The sequence below is a fragment of the Hypanus sabinus genome, chromosome 7, assembly GCF_030144855.1.
Source record: "Hypanus sabinus isolate sHypSab1 chromosome 7, sHypSab1.hap1, whole genome shotgun sequence".
NCBI lineage: Eukaryota > Metazoa > Chordata > Chondrichthyes > Myliobatiformes > Dasyatidae > Hypanus > Hypanus sabinus.
In genome coordinates, this window is record NC_082712.1 from 104,180,404 (window position 1) to 104,199,468 (window position 19,065).

The window sequence follows — 19,065 nt, forward strand, 5'->3', positions numbered from 1 at the left end:
TGGGATCCAGAGCGATAGAGCAGTGAAAGAAGTGCATGGAGTAAAGCCAGATTCAGTAAATAGAGAGGCTCTGAGGAAAGAGAAGCAGAATAAAGGGTGTAAAGGTAGTAAAGTAGAAGGGCTAAACTGCATGTATTTCAATGCAAGAAGCATCAGGAGCAAAGGTGATGAACTGAGAGCTTGGATACATACATGGAATTATGATGTAGTGGCCATTACGGAGACTTGGCTGGCACCAGGGCAGGAATGGATTCTCAATATTCCTGGATTTCAGTGCTTTAAAAGAGGAGGAGGGATGGCATTACTGGTCAGGGATACTATTTCAGCTGCAAAAAGGGTGGGTAATGTAGCAGGATCCTCTTTTGAGTCAGTATGGGTGGAAGTCAGAAATAGGAAGGGAGCAGTTACTCTACTGGGGGTATTCTATAGGCCCCCGGTAGCAGCAGCGATACCGAGGAGCAGATTGGGAGGCAGATTTTGGAAAGGTGCAAAAATAAAAGGGTTGTTATCTTGGGTGACTTTAACTTCCCTAATATTGATTGGCAGTTGATTAGTTGCAATGGTTTAGATGGGGCAGAGTTTGTTAAGTGTGTCCAGGATGGATTCCTGTCAGGCCGACTAGGGGGAATGCCATACTAGATCTAGTATTAGGTAACAAACTGGGTCAGGTCACAGATCTGTCAGTGGGTGAGCATCTGGGGGACAGTGACCACCGCTCCCTGGCCTTTAGCATCATCATGGAAAAGGATAAAATCAGAGAGGACAGGAAAATTTTTAATTGGGGAAGGGCAAATTATGAGGCTATAAGGCTAGAACTTGCGGCTGTGAATTGGGATGATGTTTTTGCAGGGAAATGTACTATGGACATGTGGTTGATGTTCAGGGATATCTTGCAGGATGCTAGGGATAAATTTGTTCCAGTGAGAAAGATAAAGAATGGTAGGGTGAAGGAACCATGGGTGACAAGTGAGGTGGAGAATCTAGTCAGATGGAAGAAGGCAGCATACGTAAGGATTAGGAAGCAAGGATCAGATGAGGCTATTGAGGAATATAGGGTAGCAAGAAAGGAGCTTAAGAAGGGGCTGAGAAGAGCAAGAAGGGGGCATGAGAAAGCCTTGGCGAGTAGGGTAAAGGAAAACCCCAAGGCATTCTTCAGTTATGTGAAGAACAAAAGGATGACAGGAGTGAAGGTAGGACTGATTGAGATAAAAGTGGGAAGATGTGCCTGGAGTTGGTGGAAGTGAGCGAGGTCCTCAATGAATACTTCTCTTCAGTATTCACCACTGAGAGGGAACTTGATGATGGTGAGGACAATATGAGTGAGGTTGATGTTCTGGAGCATGTTAATATTAAGAGAGAGGAGGTGTTGGAGTTGTTAAAATACATTAGGACGGATAAGTCCCTGGGGTCTGACGGAATTTTCCCCAGGCTGCTCCACGAGGCAAGGGAAGAGATTGCTGAACCTCTGGCTAGGATCTTTATGTCCTCGTTGTCCATGGGAATGGTACCGGAGGATTGGAGGGAGGCGAATGTTGTCCCCTTGTTCAAAAAAGGTAGTATGGATAGTCCAGGTAATTATAGACCAGTGAGCCTTACATCTGTGGTGGGAAAGCTGTTGGAAAAGATTCTTAGATATAGGATCTATGGGCATTAGAGAATCATGGTCTGATCAGGGACAGTCAGCATGGTTTTGAGAAGGGCAGATCATGCCTAACAAGCCTGATAGAGTTCTTTGAGGAGGTGACCAAGCATATAGATGAGGGTAGTGCAGTGGATGTGATCTACATGGATTTTAGTAAGGCATTTGAAAAGGTTCCACATGGTATGCTTATTCAGAAAGTCAGAAGGCATGGGATCCAGGGAAGTTTGGCCAGCTGGATTCAGAATTGGCTTGCCTGCAGAGGGTCGTGGTGGAGGGAGTACATTCAGATTGGAGGGTTGTGACTAGTGGTGTCCCACAAGGATCTGTTCTGGGACCTCTACTTTTTGTGATTTTTATTAACGACCTGGATGTGGGGGTAGAAGAGTGGGTTGGCAAGTTTGCAGATGACACAAAGGTTGGTGGTGTTGTAGATAGTGTAGAGGATTGTTGAAGATTGCAGAGAGACATTGATAGGATGCAGAAGTGGGCTGAGAAGTGGCAGATGGAGTTCAACCCAGAGAAGTGTGAGGTGGTACACTTTGGAAGGACAAACTCCAAGGCAGAGTACAAAGTAAATGGCAGGATACTTGGTAGTGTGGAGGAGCAGAGGGATCTGGGGGTACCTGTCCACAGATCCCTGAAAGCTGTCTCACAGGTAGATAGGGTAGTTAAGGTTATAGGGTGTTAGTTTTCATAAGTCGAAGGATAGAGTTTAAGAGTCGCGATGTAATGATGCAGCCGTATAAAACTCTAGCTAGGACACACTTAGAATACTGTGTCCAGTTCTGGTCGCCTCACTATATGAAGGATGTGGAAGCATTGGAGATTTACCAGGATGCTGCCTGGTTTAGAGAGTATGGATTATGATCAGAGATTAAGGGAGCTAGGGCTTTACTCTTTGGAGAGAAGGAGGATGAGAGGAGACATGATAGAGGTGTACAAGATATTAAGAGGAATAGACAGAGTGGACAGCCAGCGCCTCTTCCCCAGGGCACCACTGCTCAGTACAAGAGGACATAGCTTTAAGGTAAGGGGAGGGAAGTTCAAGGGGGATATTAGAGGAAAGTTTTTCACTCAGAGAGTGGTTGGTGTGTGGAATGCACTGCCTGAGTCAGTGGTGGAGGCAGATACACTAGTGAAGTTTAAGAGACTACTAGACAGGTATATGGAGGAATTTAAGGTGGGGGGTTATATGGGAGGCAGGGTTTGAAGGTCAGCACAATATTGTGGGCCGAAGGGCCTGTAATGTGCTGTACTATTCTATGTTCTATGTAAATGGACATCCTTCAATCCTGAAGTTGTGCCCTCTTATCCTAAAATCCCCTATCATGGGAAATAACTTTATCATGTCCAATCTCTTCGGGCCTTTTAACATTTGGAATGTTTCTATGAGATCTTCCCTCATTCTCCTGAACTCCAGGGAATACAGCCCTAGAGCTGCCAGATGTTCCGCCTATGGTAACCATCTAAATAATAGCCTGCCTGTTTATTTCTTCCACCAAAGTGCATGACCGTACACTTTCCAACATTGTATTTCTTTAGCCACTTCTTTGCCCATTCCCCTAAATTCTCTGCAGGCTCTCTGTTTCCTCAACACTACTCACTCCTCTGCCTATCTTTGTATCATCAGCAAATTTAGCCACAAATCCATTAATCCCATTGTCCAAATTTTTAGCATACATCGTAAAAAGCAGCGGTCCCAATGCCAACCCATGGAACTCCAGTGGTAACCAGCAGCCAGCCAGAATAAGATCCCTTTATTCCCACTCTCTGTTTTCTGCTATCAGCCAATTCTCCACCCATGCTAGTAGCTCCGTGGGGTCTTATGTTGATAAGCAGCCTCATGGGCGGCACCTTGTCACCTTGTCAAAGGCCTTCTGAAAATCCAAGTACACGACATCTACTGCATCTCCTTTGTCTACCCTGCTTGTAATTTACTCAAAAAATTGCAGTAGGTTAGTCAGGCAGGATTTTCCTTTCAGGAAACCATGCTGGCTTTAGCCTATTTTGTCATGTGCTTCCCACCCTTCTTAAATAGCGGAGTAACATTTCTAATTTTCCAGTCATCTGGTACAATGCCAGAATTTATCGATTGTTGAAAAATCATTATTAATGCCTCCACAATCTCTCCAGCTACTTCCTTCAGAAGCCGTGGGTGTATTCCATCAGGTCTAGGAGATTTATCCACCCTCAGACCATTAAGCTTCCTGAGCACCTTCTCAGTCATACTTACACTGCACATAGAATCATAGAACCGTAGAACACTACAGCGTTGAAAACAGGCCATTCGGCCCTTCTAGTCTGTGCCAAAACTTTGTTCCACTAGTCCCATTGACCTGCACTCAGTCCATAACCCTCCAGACCTCTCCCATCCATGTATCTGTCCAGTTTATTCTTAAAACTTAAGAGTGAGCCCGCGTTTACCACATCAGATGGCAGCTGGTTCCACACTCCAACCACTCTCTGAGTGAAGAAGTTCCCCTTAATGTTCCCCCTAATCCTTTCCCCTTTCACCTAAAGCTATGTCCTCTCATACTTCACTTCCCTGACACTCTTGAATGTTGATATTACTGCAGATGCCTTCCAGTGTGAAGACTGATGCAAAATATGCATTCAGTTCCTCTGTCATTTTTGCGTCTCTCATTTCAATATCTCCACTATCATTTTCTATTGGTCCTATATCTCCCCTCAGCTCTCTTTTACCATTTATATACTTAACAAAGCTTTTAGTATTTTCTTTGATATTAGTCACCAGCTTCCTTTCATAATTCATCTTCTCCTTCCTAATGACCTTCTTAGTTTCCTTCTGCAAGTTTTTAAAAGCTTCCCAATCCTCTATCTTCCCACCAGCTTTGGCTTCCTTGTATGCCTTCTCTTTTGCTTTTACTTTGCCTCTGACTTCACTTGTCAGCCACGGTGGTGTCCTTCTGCCAATCGAAAATTTCTTATTTGGAATACATCTGTCTTGCATTTCCCTCATTTTTTGCAGAAACCCCAGTCACTGCTGCTCTGCTGTCCTTCCTGCTAGTGTCCTTTTCCAGTCAACTTTGTTCCCCTCTCATGCCATTGTAATTTCCTTTTACCCTACTGAAATACCGACACATTGGAATTTAGTTTCTCCTTCTCAAATTTCAGTATGAACTCGATCATATTGTGATCACTGTTCCCTAAGGTTTCCTTAACCTTAAGCTCTCTTATCACGTCCGGATCATTGCATGACACCCAATCCAGCACACCTGATCCCCTAGTGGGATCAACAGTAAGCTGTTCTAAAAAGCCATCTCTTAGACATTCTAAAAATTCTCTCTCTTGAGGTTCATATACACCATATAAACCATACAATAATTACAGCACGGAAACAGGCCATCTCGGCCCTTCTCATCCGTGCTGAATGCTTACTCTCACCTAGTCCCACTGATCTGCACTCAGCTCAAAACCCTCCATTCCTTTCCTGTCTATATACCTATCCATTTTTTTTTAAAAATAACAATATTGAACCTGCCTCTACCACTTCTAATGGAAGCTCATTACACACAGCTACCACTCTTTGAGTAAAGAAGTCCCCCTCGTGTTACCCCTATAAACTTTTGCCCCCAACTCTCAACACATGTCCTCTTGTTTGAATCTCCCCTACTCTCAATGGAAAAAGCCTATCCATGTCAACTCTATCTACTCCCCTCATAATTTTAAATACTTCTATCAAGTCCCCCCTCAACCTTCTACGCTCCAAAGAATAAAGACCTAATTTTTTCAACCTTTCTCTGTAACTCAGGTGCTGAAACCCAGGTAACATTCTAGTAAATCTCCGCTGTACTCTCTCAATTTTGTTGACAGTGGTTCCTATGGCAGGATAGATTAGAGGGCTCGGCTAGGGAGAATATTTGGGTGGAATTGAGGAATGGGAAAGGCATAGTAACACTTATAGGGGTGTATTATAGACCACCTAATGGGGAACAAGAATTGGAGGAGCAAATTTGCAAGGAGCTAGCAGATGTTTGTAGTAAGCACAGGGTTGTGATTGTGGGAGATTTTAATTTTCCACACATAGACTGGGAAGCTGATACTGTAAAAGGGATGGATGGTTTGGAGTTTGTAAAATGTGTGCAGGATAGTTTTTTACAGCAATACATAGAGGTACCAACTAGAGAAGGGGCAGTGTTGGATCTTCTGTTAGGGAATGAAATAGGTCAGGTGACAAAGGTATGTGCTGGGGAGAACTTCGGGTCCAGTTATCATAATGCCGTTAGTTTCAAAATAATTATGGAGAAGGATAGGACTGGACCCAGGGGTGAGATTTTTGATTGGAGAAAGGCTAACTTTGAGGAGATGCAAAAAGATTTAGAAGGAGTGTATTGGGACAATTTGTTTTATGGAAAGGATGTAATAGAGAAATGGAGGTCTCTAAAGGTGAAATTTTGAGGGAACAGAATCTTTATGTTCCTGTTAGGTTGAAAGAAAAGGTTAAAAGTTTGAGAGAGCCATTGGTTTCAAAGGATATTGGAAACTTGGTTCAAGAAAAGAGAGAGATCTACAATAAATATAGGCAGCATGGAGTAAATGAGGTGCTTGAGGAATATAAAGAATGTAAAAAGAATCTTAAGAAAGAAATTAGAAAAGCTAAAAGAAGATACGAGGTTGCTTTGGCAAGTAAGGTGAAAATAAATCCAAAGGGTTTCTACAGTTATATTAATAGCAAAAGGATAGTGAGGGATAAAATTGGTCCCTTAGAGAATCAGAGTGGACAGCTATGTGTGGAGCCGAAAGAGATGGGGGAAATTTTGAACAATTTCTTTTCTTTGGTATTCACTAAGGAGCAGGATATAGAAATGTTTAAGGGAAACAAGTAGGGAAGTTATGGAAACTATGACGATTAAAGAGGAGGAAGTACTGGGCTTTTAAGAAATATAAAAGTGGATAAATCTCTGGGTCCTGACAGGATATTCCCTAGGACCTTGAGGGAGGTTAGTGTAGAAATAGCAAGGGCTCTGACAGAAATATTTCAAATGTCATTAGAAACGGGGATAGTGCCAGAGGATTGGCGTATTGCTCATGTGGTTCCATTGTTTTGAAAAGGGTTCTAAGATTAAACATAGCAATTATAGGCCTGTCCATTTGACGTAAGTGGTGGGTAAATTAATGGAAAGAATTCTTAGAGATGGTATATATAATTATCTGGATAGACAGGGTCTGATTAGGAACAGTCAACATGGATTTGTGCGTGGAAGGTCATGTTTGACAAATCTTATTGAATTTTTTGAAGAGGTTACGAGGGAAGTTGTTGAGGGTAAAGCAGTGCATGTTGTCTATATGGACTTCAGTAAGGCCTTTGACAAGGTTCCGCATGGTAGGTTAGTTAGGAAGGTTCAATCGTTAGGTATAAATATTGAAGTATTAAATGGATTCAACAGTGGCTGGATGGGAGATGCCAGCGAGTAGTGGTGGATAACTGTTTGTCAGGTTGGAGGCCGATGACTAGTGGTGTGCCTCAGGGATCTGTACTGGGTCCAATGTTGTTTGTCATACACGTTAATGATCTGGATGATGGGGTGGTAAATTGGATTCGTAAGTATGCAGATTATCATAAGGTAGGTGGCGTTGTGGATAACGAAGTCGGTTTTTAAAGTTTGTGTTATTTTAAAGGCATTTGTTTAGTTTATTATATTTTGGCTTTAGTAATTCGTTTGTATTTATTTTTTAGTTAAAGGTAAGGTTGTTTAAATTCATTGTCTATGATATATCGCAGCATGCGACGATGTCACACTCGGTTTTGCTATGTCCTGTGGGAAAATACTGGTTTGGAGAAACGGGAAGGAGGGGGTTATGTGTGCAGGATCAGCGTGAGAGAAGTTTTCTTTCTACGCACTAGAAACATCAGAGAAGCAATGCTGTAAGTTCATAAGATAATCGATATGTTGAAGTAAAAATGTTAATGCTGATTCTGTTAAAAGTAATGATGGTTGATAGTTTATGTTCTTTGTTATTTAAAGAGTTGCGGATAGTTTGTGTTGAAGTGTATTTAAAGCCAGTCGATGGCGTAGGTAGATTCTGACTGTATGTTGTACTTTAATGTAATATAGTTTGTTGTAGTTTTATTTTTGCAAGTATTTATGATGTAAATGTGATGCCAAGAAGGAAACAAATACTGTATATATTTTGTATTGTTTTATCAACAGTTTTCACCATACGTTAATGAGGAAGAGTGAGCAGTAAACGGTTAATCTTACTGGGATCGCGCTTCATTGACCGGTTTATACTTTGTGTTTAGTTCAGAGTTTACACCTGTGCAAGAACACTACAAAGTTTGCAAAGGTATTTAGGCCAGTTGGAAGAGTGGGCTGAATGATGGCAGGTGGAGTTTAATGCTGATAAGTGTGACGTGCTACATTTTGGTAGGAATCCAAATAAGACATACATGGTAAATGGTAGGGCATTGAAGAATGCAGTAGAACAGAGTGACCTAGGATTAATGGTGCATAGTTCCCTGAAGGTGGAATCAAATGTGGATAGGGTGGTGAAGAAAGCTTTTGGTATGTTGGCCTCTATAAATCAGAGTATTGAGTTTAGGAGTTGGGATGTCATGTTAAAATTGTACAAGGCATTGGTAAGGCCGAATTTGGAGTATTGTGTAAAGTTCTGGTCACCAAATTATAGGAAAGATGTCAACAAAATAGAGAGAGTACAGAGAAGATTCACTAGAATGTTGCCTGGGTTTCAGCACCCAAGTTACAGAGACAGGTTGAACAAGTTAGGTCTTTATTCTTTGGAGCATAGAAGGTTGAGGGGGGACTTGATAGAGGTATTTAAAATTATGAGGGGGATAGGTAGAGTTGAAAGTAGGGGAGATTCAAACAAGAGGACATGAGTTGAGAGTTAGGGGGCAAAAATTTAAGGGTAACACGAGAGGGAATTTCTTTACTCAGAGAGTGGTAGCTGTGTTGAACGAGCTTCCAGTAGCAGTGGTAGAGGCAGGTTCGGTATTGTCATTTAAAGTAAAATTGGATAGGTATATGGACAGGAAAGGAATGGAGGGTTATGGGCTGAGTGCGGGTCAGTGGGGCTAGGTGAGAGTAAGCGTTCGACATGGACTAGAAAGGCCGAGATGGCCTGTTTCCGTGCTGTAATTTTTATATGGTTATATCTTTCCTATAATTCGGTGATCAGAACTGTACACAATACTCCAAATTTGGCCTTACCAATGCCTTGTACAATTTTAACATTACATCACAACTCCTACACTCAATGCTCTGATTTATAAAGGCCAGCATATCAAAATCTTTCTTCACCTATCCACATGAGATTCCACCTTCAGGGAACTATGCACCATTAGATCACCCTGTTCTACTGCATTCCTCAATGCCCTACCATTTACCATGTATGTCCTATTTTGATTAGTCCTACCAAAGTGTAGCACCTCACACTTATCAGCATTAAACTCCATCTGCCATCTTTCAGCCCACTCTTCCAACTGGCCTAAACCTCTCTGCAAGCTTTGGAAACCTACTTCATTATCCACAACGCCACTTACCTTAGTATCATCTGCATACTTACTAATCCAATTTACCACCCCATCATCCAGATCATTAATGTATATGATAAACAACATTGGACCCAGTACAGATTCCTGAGGCACACCACTAGTCACCGGCCTCCAACCTGACAAACAGTTATCCACCACTACTCTCTGGCATCTCCCATCCAGCCATTGTTGAATCCATTTTACTACTTCAATATTAATACCTAACGATTGAAGCTTCCAGGCCAATAATTGCTAGGTTTACTCTTAGAACCCTTTTTAAACAATGGAATCACATGAGCAATACGCCTATCCTCCGGCACCATCCCCCCTTCCTCCTCTTCATCCATGTTTCCATAACTACCCTACTTGTTTCCATTACCTTGCACAATTCTATATTCTTCTCCTTAGTGAATACCGAAGAAAAGAAATTGTTCAAAATCTCCCCCATCTCTTTTGGCTCCACACATAGCTGTCCACTCTGATTCTCTAAGGGAGCAATTTTATCCCTGACTATCCTTTTGCTATTAATATAACTGTAGAAACCCTTTGGATTTATTTTCTCCTTCCTTACCAAAGCAACCTCATCTTTTTTTAGCTTTTCTAATTTCTTTCTTAAGATTCTTTTTACATCTTTATATTCCTTGAGCACCTCATTTACTCCATGCTGCCTATATTTATTGTAGATCTCTCTCTTTTTCCAAACCAAGTTTCCAATATCTCTTGAAAACCATGGCTCTCTCAAACTTTCGACCTTTCCTTTCAACCTAACAGGAACATAAAGATTCTGTACCCTCAAAATTTCACCTTTAAATGATCTCCATTTCTCTATTATATCCTTCCCATAAAACAAATTGTCCCAATCCACTCCTTCTAAATCCTTTCGCATCTCCTCAAAGTTAGCATTTCTCCAATCAAAAATCTCAACCCTGGGCCCAGACCTATCCTTCTCCATAATTATATTGAAACTAATGGCATTGTGATCACTGGACCCAAAGAGCTCCCCAACACATACCTCCATCACCTGACCTGTCCCATTCCCTAAAAGGAGATCCAACACTGCCCCTTCTCTCGTCGGTACCTCTATGTATTGCTGCAAAAACACATTTTACAAATTCCAAACCATCCAATCCTTTTACAGAATAGGCTTCCCAGTCTATGTGTGGAAAATTAAAATCTCCCACAATCACAACCTTGTGCTTACTACAAATATCTGTTACCTCCTTACAAATTTGCCCCTGCATTTCTCGCTCCCCATTAGGTAGTCTATAATACACCACTATAAGTGTTACTATGCCTTTCCCATTCCTCAATTCCACCCAAATATTCTCCCTAGACGAGCCCTCTAATCTATCCTGCCAAATCACCACTTTAATATTTTCTCTGACAAGCAACGCAACACCTCCCCCTCTTGCCCCTCTGATTCTATCACACCTGAAGCAACGAAATCCAGGAAGAATTAGCTGCCATTCACACCCCTCCTGCAACCATGTTTCACTAATAGCTACAACATCATATTTCCAGGTATCAATCCATGCTATAAGTTCATCCACCTTTCTTACAATACTCCTAGCATTAAAATAAATGCATTTAAGAAATTCTCCACCTCTTACTCTCTGTTTATCCCTCACGGTGCAAACAACTTTACTATCTTCTTTTTCTTCCTTCTCCCCTACATCTTCAGTCTGAGTGCTCCCCTTCTCTATCAGCTGGCTAATCTCCCTCACACACTGTCTACAAGCTTTCTCTATTTGTGAACTAACCTCCTCTCTCCTGGTCTCTTCAATTTGTTTCCCACCCCCCCCCCCCAACCATTTAGTTTAAAGTCTCCGCAGTAGCCTTAGCAAATCTCCCTGCCAGGATATTGGTTACCCTAGGATTCAAGTGCAACCCATCCTTTTTGTACAGGGCACACCTGCCCCAAAGGAGGTCCCAATGATCCAGAAACTTGAATCCCTGCCCCTTGCTCCAATCCCTTAGCCACACATTTATCCTCCACCTCATTCCACTTCTACACTCACTGTCGTGTGGCACAGGCAGTAATCCCAAGATTACTACCTTTGCAGTCCTTCTTCTCAACTGCCTTCCTAACTCCCTATATTCTCCTTTCAGGACCTCTTCCCTTTTCCTACCTATGTCATTGATACCTATATTTACCACGACCTCTGGCTCCCCACCCTCCCACTTCAGGATATCTTGGACACAATCAGAAACATCCCGGACCCTGGCACCAGGGATGTAAACTACCATCCAGGTCTCCTGACTGTGTCTCCAAAATCGTCTATCTGACCCCCTTACTATCAAGTCCTCTATTACTACTGCCTTCCTCTTTCTTTCTCTACCCTGCTGAGCTACAGGGCCGGACTCTGTGCTGGAGGCACAGTCACTGTTGCTTCCCCCAGGTAGGTTGTCCCCCCCCCCCCCCGACAGTACTTATACAGGAGTACTTATTATCCAGGGGTACAGCCACTGGGTTACTCTCTAGTACCTGACACATCCCCTTCCCTCTCCTAACCGTGACCCACCTGCCTGCCTCCCGTAGCCCTGGTGTGACAACCTACCTGTAACTCCTCTCTAGCAACTCCTCTCTCTCCCTGACCAGACGAAGGTCATCGAGCTGCACCTCCAGTTCCCTAACACGGTCCCTTAGGAGCTGCTGCTCGGTGCACCTTGCGCAGATATGGACGTCCAAGAGGCTGGACGACTCCAGGACCTCCCACATCCGACACCGAGAACAACAAGGTACCCTCACACTCACACTTCCCCCTTTCCTCAAATAACAGGAAAAACTGAAACCTAAACCTACCTTGCCTCGCCCATTTCCGCCTAAGCCCATTGAGCCAAAGCCCTTAAGCCTTCACTCTGCTCCCGGCTCACTCCACTGCCTGCAAACGACACTGCCCGCTGTATAAAGCTGTGTTCCTTTTAAATCTTCTGCCCTTCACTGTCTGACGTCACACGCCTGCTCAGTCCCACCTCTCTTAACTCCAATGAGAAGAAAAAAAATCAAAATGGCTCCCGCAGCACTCCTGTTCTGATTCTCAGACTTCCTTCTCCAAATTCCAGTACTGACCTAGTTTTCCCAATCCACTTTCATGTGAAAATCCCCAACGATTACCATGACATTGCCCTTCTGACACGCCCTTTCTATCTTCCACTGTCATTTGTAATTCACATCCCGCTTGCTGTTTGGAGGCTTGTGTACAACTGCCATTAGGGTCCTTTTACCCGTGCCATTTCTTAACTCAACCCATAGAGATTCTACACCTTCCAATCCTACGTCATCCCTTCCTAATGATTTTATATTATTTAGTGTATACAGGGGGGTGCATGGGAGGGGCGCTTGTCACATTCCTTGGAGTGTCTTGTCATCTATTGGTCCCCACCAACACCCAGCTCTCAACTGTGGCTCCTCGTAGCTGTTAGCATGTGACAGCGGCCACACCCCGGGCAACAGCTTCGACAGGCCAGCTAAACCAGGTGCGGGTAGCCAACAGGTCTGAAACCCTGGGTGAGATAGGAATTTGCTCATCCCAGCATGTGAAGACTGCTTTGGTGGATCAGGCGGAGGAAACCCTGAGGGTTTAGTGGCTGAGAAGGTGTTGCAGCAGCGCATTGTGGAATGCGTAGAGCATTTAACAAAATGCGACCATCCAATGCAGCCAAGGAAGTTGTCAGATGTAACGATTCTTTGTGCCACTGGATCCTGACTTCTGAGGCCAAGAGAGTGGGATCGTCTCTGAGCAAGGCTTTTCCACTTTAAAATTTTTCACACACTGGCTACATTGTGCAAAAGGTCGGCTGGTGGCGCAGTGAGATCAGCGCTGGGTTCGAGAACAGAGGTTCCCGAGTTCGATCCAGTGACAGGCCGCCCCCGAGCACGCTCTCCATCCGTGCCAAGTTGATGTTGAGCTCGCAAATCGGCCTCATAAAATATGTCACCCTGTACAATGTAGTCTTCCTTGGACCCTGAGAGACAACCATATTTATGCACAGGGCCACACCACCCCCTCTGCCTACTAACCAATCTTTCCCATACACCGTATATCCTTGGACGTTCAGCTCCCAATGGCAACCGTCCTTTAGCCAAGTTTCAGAGATGGCCACAATGTCATACTTGCCAATCTGCCGATCTGTAGCTGAATTTCAAGATCATCCATTTTATTTTTTAAGCTGCGTGCATTCAAATATAACATTTTCAGTCCAGTATCTGTATCTTTCTGTTTTAACTGTTTTATTGCCCTGTAACTCATCCCACTGGCTGTGAAAGCAATCTTAAAATTGTTGTGAGTTGGGGTTCCCCACCTCTTTTATGGTATGGACCAATACAATTAAGCAAGGGGTCCATGACACCAGGTTGGGAGCCCCTGGCTGTTACAATCTGTAATAGATGGATGCTGTTAGATTCATGGCACATAGAAACAGCCCTTCTGCCCATCATTACCATGTTGAGCATCAAACACTATCCACTCAAACACTGTGTCAGCTCTTGGTTAGTAGCGGTCTATGCCGTGCTTATTCAGATGGCTGTCTAGATACTTCTACATGGCATGACAGCACTCAACTCTAAACATCGATTTCTTTTTGTAATACCTTGGTTCACATCTGTACTGTTATGCTGTAGGTATTTTATTTAGCAGTTCTGTATGAGCTGCTGTTCTGCTGTCAGTCTCTTTGGGTTATTGTTGAAGATAAGAGATGAGATAAGACCAGTTCCCCGGTCTCGACTGCTTCATTTTCATCATGGATGTCCAATCCTTATACACTTCAATTCCCATCAAGAAGCCTTCAAAGCCCCCCTCCACTTTCTTAACAATAGACCTCACCAGTTCCCCAACACCACCACACTCCTCCAGTTGGCAGAACTGGTACTCACACTTAATAACGTCTCTTTTGGCTCTTCCCACTTTCTTCAGACCAAGGGTGTACCTATGGGCACTCGCATGGGCCCCAGCTATGCCTGCCTCTTCGTGGGTTGTGTGGAACAGTCTACGCTCCAAATCTATGGTACTGCTCCCCAACTTTTCCTTCATTACATTGACAACTACATTGGTGCTGCTTCCTGCACCCATGCTGAGCTCGTAAATTTCATTGACTTTGCCTCTAACTTTCACCCAGCCCTCAAATTCACTTGGTCCATCTCAGACACTTCTCTCCCCTTTCTCGATCTCTCAGTCTCCATCTTTGGAGACAGACTGTCCACTGACATCTTCTACAAACCCACCGACTCCCATAACTACCTTGATTATACCTCTTCCCACCCTGCCAAATGTAAAAATGCTACTCCCTATTCCCAGTTCCTCCGTCTCCGCCGCATCTACTCCCAGCATGAGGCTTTCCATTCCAGGACATCTCAAATGTCCTCTTTCTTTAAGAATCATGGTTTCCCTTATGCTGTCATCATTGATGCCCTCATCCGCATCTCCTCCATTTCCCGCACTTTGGCCCCCACCCCATCCTCCCGTCACCACAACAGGAACCGTGTCCCCCTTGTCCTCACCTACCACCCCACCAGCCTCCGGATCAGGCATATGATCCTCCGCAACTTCCGCCACCTTCAACAGGACCCCACCACCAAGCACATCTTTCCCTCTCTACCCCTCTCCACTTTTTGCAGGGATCGTTCCCTCCGCGACTGCCTGGTCCACACGTCCCTCCTCACGGATCTCCCACCTGGCACTTATCCCTGTAAGCGTAAGTGCTACACCTGTCCCTACATCTCCTCTCTTACCACCATTCAGGGCCCCAAACAGTCCTTCCAGGTGAGGCAACACTTCACGTGTGAGTCTGTTGGGGTCATCTATTGCATCCGGTGCGCCCGGAGCAGCCTCCTCTACATCGCCGAGACCCGAAGCAGATTGGGGGACCGCTTCGTTGAGCACCTCCGCTCCGACCGCCACAACAGACAGGATCTCCTGGTTGCCACCCACTTCAACTCTGCTTCACATTCCCATTCAGATATGTCCATACATGGCCTCCTCTACTGCCATGATGAGGCCAAACTCAGGTTGGAGGAGCAACATCTCATATACCGTCTGGGTAGTCTCCAGCCCCTTGGTATGAACATTGAATTCTTCAACTTCCGGTAAATCCCTCCCTCTCCCTTCCCCCATCCCACTTTCACTCTGCCAGCTGCTTATCATCTCTCTCATGATTCTGCCTTCTACTACCCATAGTGCTTTCCCCTTACATTCCTTCTTCACCTCTCCTGCCTATCCTCTCCCTGCTTCCCCTCCCCACCCCTTGATCTTTCCTCTGATTGGTTTTTCACCCTCTCCCCACCTTCTTTATAGGGCCCCTGCCCCCTCCTTCTTCATTCCTGTCAAAGGGTCCTGGCCCAAAACGTTGACTGCTCATTTCAATGGATGCTGCCTGACCTGCTGAGTTCATCTAGCTTGTTTGTACGTAGAGATGATGGGGAATGTGTGCTATCCAATTAGCGGGAGGTTTTCTTGGTGAGGGACAATAAGGTTGGTCTTGGGCTTTTATTCGAGAGGAGATGAAGAGAGAAGACACTGGGGGGAACCCGTTTGTTCGAGATGGATTGTGAGTGACATTCAGAAGGTGGTGTGTGCTTTCACGTTGACCAACGACCCAGTGTGTGAGTGACAGAGAAGTTCAAGATGAGCTCCAACTTGTGCACATTTGACTGTTTAATTAGAATGGGCCCTTTTTGTTATTTTTTTTACTAACCCTTTAAGACTCATAAATATAATTGCTTTGATTGTCTGTTATTTTGTGGCATTAATTTGTAACAGGGTAGCATCCACACAAACTGGGGTCAAGCATGCTGCAGTCTCATGGGTTGTCTTCCCTAGACTTACACAGCTAAGGAAACCGTGGTGTTTCTTTTATTTATCTATAATGGAGTTTTAATGTATTTGCAGCTGTCTTTTGCAGCTTTGTTGTTTGCCTGTCTTTGCAGTGTGCAGCTTTTCATTGGTTCTGTTGTGTTTCTTTGTAGTTAATGTGAATGCCCACAAGTGTAGTGTCTGGTGACATATATACTGATCATAAACTTATTTTGAACTTTGACATTTGAAAAGTCCTTGCAGTCAATAACAATATTGACTTTGGTGATGAATCCTTTTGACAGTCACTGCTTCTCTTTCCATAGGCATTGTCTATTTTACTCAGGTTTTGTTTCAGATTACCTTCACTTGCAGTTTCTTTTGATTTTCACCAATATTTTTTTCATCTACAAACAAACGAATCATAACTCCTACAATGTTATAGAGTGTTGAACATAAAAACAGGATTTTTGGCCAAACTTATTCCTTCCAACCGAATGCTTACGTCCTAACTCATACACTCAGTCCCCTGAAGACTGTTCTCCAAATCCTTTAGATACACGACAAATACTAATGATCCCACCATTGATATGTGATGTTCAGCACTGGTTAGTGTTTCAGTCAGAAAAACACATCGCTCTGACTCCTATGTTTAATCCCATTTTGGATCAAGTTTGCTAAAACTCCATGGAACCCATATACCTTCACTTTTGGGACCAGCCTACCATGTGGGACCCTGTCAAAATCCTTGCTAAAGCCCATGCATTCCATGTCAACCAACTTACGTTATTAATATTCTTAAAAACACTCAGATTTGGGAGATAGGGTTTCCCACACACAAAAATGTGCTGATTCTCCCTGTGGTAATGAATCCCATCCCTGAGAATTGTTCAGAGAGGTTCTTGGAATGAGCACTGTTCCATACCACCCTTCCAGAACACGGGAACAACATCAGTTATCCTCCAATCCTCTGGTACCTCATACTAGCTAAAGGTGATACAGAGATCTTTGTCCTGGACAGAAGAGATTTTGTAGATCCTGGAACACACATAAAGGGCTGAAGGAACTCAGCAAGACTGTGGAACTGAATAAACAGTTTATGTTTCGGGCTGAGACCCTTCATCAGGACTGGAAAGGAAGGGGGGAAAAGTCAGATTGAGAAGGTGGGAGGTGGGAGGAGGAAAGGAAGAAGTACAAGGTGGCAGGTGACAGGTGAATCCAGTTGGGTGGAAAAGATCAAGGGCTGGAGAGGAAAGAACCTGATAGGAGAGGTAAGTGGACCATCGGAGAAAGGGAAGGAGGAGTGGACCCAGAGGCAAGTGTTAGGTATGTGAGAAGAAGTAGAAGGCCAGAGTGGAGAATGGAGAAAGAGGGGAGGGGAGGGAAAAATGTTTTTTATCGAAAGGAGAAATCGATTTTGATGAGGAACTCAGCGGGTCAGGCAGCATCTATGGAAATGAATAAACAGTCGACATTTCAGGCCTACGTTTTGATTTCAGTCCTGATGAAGGGTCTCAGCTCAAAATGTTGATTGTTTATTCATTTGCACAGATACTGCCTTACCTGCTGAGTTCTTCTAGCATTTTAGAGATTTTGGATTTTCCTTTCATGCCTGATATTTCCTACCCCTCTTTTTGAAGTAACACTGCATGGTAGCATGCTTTGCATACAGTTTCTATATTGTGGTTTACAGATTGTTTTTAATCCAGTCTATGATCTCCTAGACTCACTGGGCTTGCTATCAATTTCTTTGTCCTATAGGCCATGCTCTTCCTGGATGCATCCCATTTGTCAGATGTTGATCTATCTGCCAGTGGTTGCTCCCTGTATGCTTCTTGGCACAACCTTTCTTATAACATTGAAACTTGCCTGCCCTCAGTCCAGAACTTCAACTTTCAGACTAGATTTATTTCTCATTGAATGCTATCATCTCATAGAAAACCTACAGCACAATATAATATTTCTTTCCATAACTTCCTCGACGCTTTGAGGTCATCACTTTTCCCAAAGAGTCCTCCCATTGACTATACAATGAGTTGTCTGTCTGCGTCCTCACAGATTAGATCCAGTACTACATTTTGGTTTATTGTGATCTTGTGGGTGCAGTATGAAGGTATGAAGGCTCTGAGATTTTCATATTAAAATAGTCCCAGATAATATTTGGAAGGTACAACAGCCTAGTATTATAACACAATTACTTTGTGATTCTCTTCCTGGAATTCTCCCTAGCCAAGTACTACAGATTTGAATAGTTAATGTTAACATAGAAACATAGAAAACGTACAGCACAATACCGGCCCTTCAGCCCACGAAGTTGTGCTGAACTTGTCCCTACCTTAGAAATTACTAGGCTTACACATAGCCCTCTATTTTTCTAAGCTCCATGTACCTATCCAAAAGTCTCTTAAAAGACCCTATCGTATCTGCCTCCACCACCGTTGCCAGCAGCCCATTCCATGCACTCACCACTCTCTGTGTAAAAAAACTTACCCCTGACATCATCTCTGTGCCTACTCCCCAGCACCTTAAACCTGTGTCCTCTTGTGGCAACCATTTCAGCCCTGGGAAAAAGCCTCTCACTATCCACATGATCAATGTCTCTCCATAATCTTATACATCTCTATCAGGTCACCTCTCATCCTCCATCACTCCAAGGAGAAAAGACTGAGTTCACTCAACCTATTCTCATAAGGCATGCTCCCCAATCCAGGCAACATCCTTGTAAATCTCCTCTGCATCTTTTCTAAAGTTTCCACATCCTTCTTGTAGTGAAGCGACCTGAACTGAGCACAATACTCCAAGTGGGGTCTGACCAGGGTCCCATATAGCTGCAACATTACCTCTCGGCTCCTAAAGTCAATTCCATGATTGATGAAGGTCAATGCACCATATGCCTTCTTAACCACAGAGTCAACCTGCGCAGCTGCTTTGAGTGTCCTATGGACTCAGACCCCAAGATCTCTCTGATCCTCCATACTGCCAAGAGTCTTACCAATAATACTATATTCTGCCATCATATTTGACCTACCAAAATGAACCACCTCACAGTTATCTGGGTTGAACTCCATCTGCCACTTCTCAGCCCAGTTTTGCATCCTATCAATGTCCCGCTGTAACCT

General features: G+C 43.9%; 1 protein-coding gene and 1 long non-coding RNA gene across 4 annotated transcripts in view; one reads left to right on the forward strand and one right to left on the reverse strand.

Annotated features, from left to right (window-relative positions):
* The window catches only part of LOC132397076 (uncharacterized), a 58,555-nt gene that overhangs the window by 37,395 nt on the left and 2,095 nt on the right, over window positions 1–19,065 (forward strand). The gene's annotated exons all lie outside the window — the stretch shown is intronic.
* LOC132397075 (ceramide-1-phosphate transfer protein-like) overlaps window positions 1–19,065 on the reverse strand; it is a 31,329-nt gene that overhangs the window by 8,887 nt on the left and 3,377 nt on the right. The window lies entirely within an intron of this gene.